Raw genomic sequence first — 5379 nt, 5'->3', positions numbered from 1 at the left:
GAATGATTCGGTCTTTTTGTGGACTGTTGTCTTGTGAAGATGTGCAGCGTGTCCAGTAGACGGTGTGCACAGCTTTCTATCAGATACTGACCCTAACTAGTTACTGATTTGATCTTAATGGCATTGAATCTTTGGAAAACTAGAGACCTTGGGGAAAGATGTGCACTGAAAAACATGCCTTTGAAACCAGGGTTATGATACACTGTAAAAAACAAACAAACAAACAAAAAAATAATGCTAAATAATCTCAATGCAAATCAATCCCAATCAAATTTACACATTTTAAAGAATTCACCCATTCCACAGAATTCATACATTTCATAGAATTCACACAATGCTGTCTGATAGCTTATTGTACCCCTCACTTATCATGCTAATAGCCCTAAACATTATCACCTGTAACAGGACCGGTTAATTATATTTTATAAATAAGATACAGAGTTTCAAATATTTCTACACAAATACTTTAACATTCTTGAGGAAACAATTTATTTTTCAACTTATTTATGTTACACGTTGATTTCTGTTTAATTCCTGGGAAGGGATCCTCCAGTGTCTTGAGAGTTTCCTGCCCCGATCCAGAACCAACCCGCCGACCGCAGCTTGCTCCAGCCTACCGTCCGCAGTGGAAGTCTATGCCGCCGCCGTCCACGGGGAAGCCAAGCCCACCGTCCATGGGGAAATCAAGGCCGCCATTCGTGGCTCATACAAGCCCGCCGGCTTCAGCCCAGGAGCTCCTGTATATTGCTCTAACCCCTGAATTCTCGGCTTCTGTCCTCTCCCCAGAGCCCGCTCCTCGCAAGAGCCCTCCTACGTCTCCGCTGGTCCCGTCCAGCTGTCCGTCGTCTCCGCTGGTTCCGTCCAGGGGCTAATCCAGGGCTAATCCAGGTGTCTGGCCTCCGTCGACGATCAAGGCCGCAGACATCATCTCCCGGCGCCGATCCACCATCTGATCCGGACACGGACTGAGAAACAGAATAAGAAAGAAACAGGCAAATATTAGCGTAGATGCCATTCTTCTTACGATGTAACGAGTACATCATGTGTTATGAGGAGTGTTCCCAGTTCCGGTTGATCTAATTAATGCAGCCTAACAATCCTTTAACGGATTTGAATAATAGAAGCGTATTAGTGTGTTATGTGTAAGACAGGTTAAAGAAATGTGTCTTTAATCTAGATTTAAACTGACAGAGTGTGTCTGCCTCCCGAACAGTGTTAGGTAGATTGTTTAGGTGTTTGGGTGCTAAATAGGAAAAGGATCTGCCGCCCGCAGTCAATTTTGAAATTCTAGATATTATCAAAAGGCCAGAGTTTTGAGAACGCAGCGGACGTGGAGGACTATAATATGATAAGAGCTCGCTCAAGTACTGAGAAGCTAAGCCATTCAGGGCTTTATAAGTAATTAACAAGATTTTAAAATCTATATGATGTTTGATAGGGAACCGGGCTAATATGATCATACTTCCTGGTTCTAGTAAGGACTCTAGCTGCTGCATTTTGGACCAACTGTAGTTTGTTGATCAAGCGTGCAGAACAACCACCCAGTAAAGCATTACAATAGTCTAACCTTGAGGTCATAAATGCTTGAATTAGCATTTCTGCATTTGACGTTGAGAGCATAGGACGCAATTTAGATATGTTTTTGAGATGGACAAACGCAGTTTTAAAGATGCTAGAAATGTGGCTTTCAAATGAAAGATTGCTATCAAACAGCACACCTAGGTTCCTAACTGATGAAGAAGAATTGACAGAGCAGCCGTCAAGTGTTAGATAGTGTTCTAGGTTATTACATGTGGGGTTTTTAGGTCTGATAATTAACACCTCTGTTTTTTCAGAATTTAGCAGTAAGAAATTACTCGTCATCCAGTTTTTTATATCGACTATGCATTCCATTAGTTTCTCAATTTGGTGTGTTTCAATTTGGTGTGTTTCTCCAGACACACGCACTCTCTTCAAAACATTTAATTCTCTCCTCTGTCCCCCTCCACCACATCCCACCACTTCTATAACAGCTGATGATTTCGCCACATTCTTCACAGACAAAACTAGAACAATCAGTAGTCAGTTCTCAGCTCCACACACAGGGCCTCAAACCAACCACATCCACTGCTCAAACGCTCTTATTCTCCCTCTGTCCCCTCACTGAGGCAGAAACTTCTCCTCCCCAGCCATCCTACATCTAGACCCAATCCCCTCACACCTTCTCCAAGCAATCTCTCCCACACTCTTACAGCACTCATACACATCATCAACACATCTCTCCTCACAGGCACCTTCCCCACTGCATTCAAGCAGGCTCAGATAACCCCACTGCTAAAAAAAACTAAACATTAAACACATTCATAGCAAAAACCCTCAAATTAGTTGTTTTCAACCAGGTATCATGGTTTCTTTCACAGAACAACAAACTGGATGCTAACCAGTCAGGTTTCAGGAGTGGCCATTCAACTGAGACTGTGCTACTGTCAGTCGCTGAAGCCTTGCTGATTGCAAAAGCTGATTCCGAATCATCAGTTCTTATTCTGCTGGATCTATCTGCTGCTTTTGCCACTGTGAATCATCAGATCCTCCTGTCCACCCTCTCATCACTGGGCATCACTGGGATTCCACGTCGCTGGTTTGAATCTTGAACTTTGGTCAGAAATCCTGGCCTTCAAAGACCACATTGCAAAGACTGCTCGATCTTGCAGGTTTGCACTACACAACATCAGAAAGATCAGGCCCTTTCTAACGGAGCATGCTGCACAACTTCTTGTCCAGGTGTAGCAGAAGCCAGCGGATAAGTGCTGTGCAGGTAAAACCTCACTCCTCGATCTCAAGTGGCGCTCTAGCGACAGATGCTAGAGCGCCTGCCTCCCATGCAGGAGACTGTGGTTCGAATCCAGCTCGTCGCGGGGCGAGTAGAACCGACTTCCATCACGCACAATCAAACCTCTACAAATGATTCAGAATCAGTGTTAATTTTGACAGCAAATTCTGATTTAGTCTTAGTCTTTTGAATAACACACCATTTAGTTTTAGTCATATTTTAGTCATATGAAATCTTTTAGTCTTAGTCTAGTTTTAGTCGACTAAATATTAGCAGATTTTAGTCGACTAATTCTACAGTGGCCTTAGTTGACTTGACTAAATGTTTCTCCAGAATTTCCGGTCATTGGAAGTATCCATCAGTCTGTTTTGGAATGGTATTAAGGTTTGAATATGCAATACAGACACAGATTTAACGGTTGTAATACAAAACATGTATTTTATTTTATTGTTAATGTCAAAACACTGACTTTGGCTTTTCACAAAGATAATCTCACATAAAATAAGCATAAAGCCTGCTCTACCTGAAAAATATACATGATCCCTGAAAAAGATATGCAATGCATATGACATTCTTTCAAGATGAAGTACAATAAAAATTAAAATAGATAACCACCTAACTCTGAACTTCTGAACGTCTTCTACTGTCTGTGCAAAATCAAAAACATTAAGAAAAATAAACTGCAATTCTCAAAAATAATGATAAAACTATTGGTTGTAATGCCATTGCACAAGGTATCTAAATACAGAAAATTCACTACTGTTAATGTTCACGTACCTCAAGAGAAGTTAAATAACTGCTAGGCTACGATGTCTTAGAATGTCCTATCTGCTATCTCCATCATTAGCACAAAGTCCTCATCTTCAATTGTTGTGAGTGGTAAACCTGTGCGTCCAATCCATCTAGCTATGGCCTGCTCCTTGGTCTGTTGTTCCTTCGATTCAGTTTTGTACTTTGAAGAACTTAGGAAAGCTGTAGAGATGGCCTGCTGCTGGGTTGCACTAGCAGCACTAGCTTTATTTTCACTTGGCCCATGGTCATCTTTGTCATCAGACGTCTTCTGTATCTGTGAGGGTGAATAATGGGGGAATCAAGTTGTGATTTTTTTCTTTCTTGCCCAATTTCCTCAGATCTCTCCCTCTATGACTCACACACACACACACCCTTTGTCCAGTCAAATACAACAACGACATTGAATATTTATACTCATATTAATTCAGCGAGACAATCGTCTAATCAATACAGTTAAGAGGTGGTTTTCTTTAGCTTCTATTTTATTCCAAGTTTAGCAGAAACACGGTGGTTTATCTGATAATATAACCTTAGCGTGTATGCTTACCTTTGCATGTATTTCTGGATGCGTCGTCTGTAAATGTCGCTTCAAGTTGATGGTGTTTTTCCCAGCGATTTTTGCTCCACACGGTTTACAGGCGGTCTTGTTGTCCTTGTTGTCATATGTGAAGTGTGACCAGATGTCAATTCTTCGTTTTCATCCTAGACCTAGCTCTGACATTTCTGTTGTTCATGAGACATGTGATTGCCCTCGGACCGGGTGCACTGCAAAGCGTTAGCGTGTTGCTAACGAGCAAAGTCAACTTCAATCAGCCAAAGCTGTGTAACTAAGACTGTGCAACTAAACACAACTAAATATAATGTAAACAACTTAACTGTTGTGAAAATGTCCTCGAAACTGTGCGAAGTTCTGCAAACTCATCTTTGTTCTCCTGTGTAACTGCTGCTGCGTTTGTTTAGCTGTTGCGCCTGCATTTGCCGCAGCTTTTTAAAATGGCTCTGCTGCTTCTGCATAGATCAGCCAACCCTCAAAGATTCGCTCTGATTGGATTTCTTCCCAACTTGTCCCACAAAAAGTATAGTTATGATTGGATCACTTCTCCATTCATCCCTCCCTAATATTTTCGTCTCATTTTTATTCGTTGACTAAAGTGTCAGTTATATTTCGTCACATTCTTCGTCATCATATCTGACTTTTTATTTAGTTTTTATTTAGTTTTCGTCCGTGAAAAAGGTTTGTTAACGAATAATTTTCGTCATAGTCTTCGTCAACGAAATGAACACTGTTCAGAATGCAGTGGCATGACTGGTCTTCAACGAGCTCAATAGAGCCCATGTCACACCTCTTTTTGTCTCCTTGCACTGGCTCCCGGTTGCAGCTCACATCAAGTTCAAGACATTGATGCTTGCATATAGAACATGCACAGGCTCAGCACCCGCCTACTTCCACTCACTTTTATGAATCTACATCCCCTCCAGAAGTCTGAGATCTGCTAGTGAGCGACGCCTCGTGGTACCATCACAGAGAGGATCAAAATCACTTTCCAGAACATTCTCATTAACCGTTCCTGGCTGGTGGAATGATCTTCCCACCCCTATCCGGAACGCTGAATGCCTGACAGTTTTCAAGTGGCAGCTGAAAACTCATCTCTTTCGACACTATTTGACTTCCTCCTAACTTGAAAAAAAAAAGTATTTCTCTTTATTTATTCCTTCCCTTTCTAGCTTGTACTTATTTGAACAATGCCTGATACTTGGTATTATGAGCACTTCCTGTG

At 41.7% G+C, this 5379-nt stretch overlaps 1 long non-coding RNA gene across 1 annotated transcript; it reads right to left on the bottom strand.

Annotated features, from left to right (window-relative positions):
• Positions 1-252: 252 nt before the first annotated feature.
• Positions 253-4631, bottom strand: LOC306853079. The gene is made up of 3 exons (XR_013782704.1): positions 4149-4631; positions 3587-3875; positions 253-965 (listed from the first exon to the last, which is right to left on the bottom strand). It is a non-coding gene; the product is annotated as an uncharacterized lncRNA (long non-coding RNA).
• Positions 4632-5379: the final 748 nt, after the last annotated feature.

Source organism: Barbus barbus (assembly GCF_936440315.1).
Source record: "Barbus barbus genome assembly, chromosome: 33".
NCBI classification, from domain to species: domain Eukaryota; kingdom Metazoa; phylum Chordata; class Actinopteri; order Cypriniformes; family Cyprinidae; genus Barbus; species Barbus barbus.
Note: the sequence above shows the minus strand (reverse complement) of the source record. Positions and strands in the feature narration are given on the sequence as shown.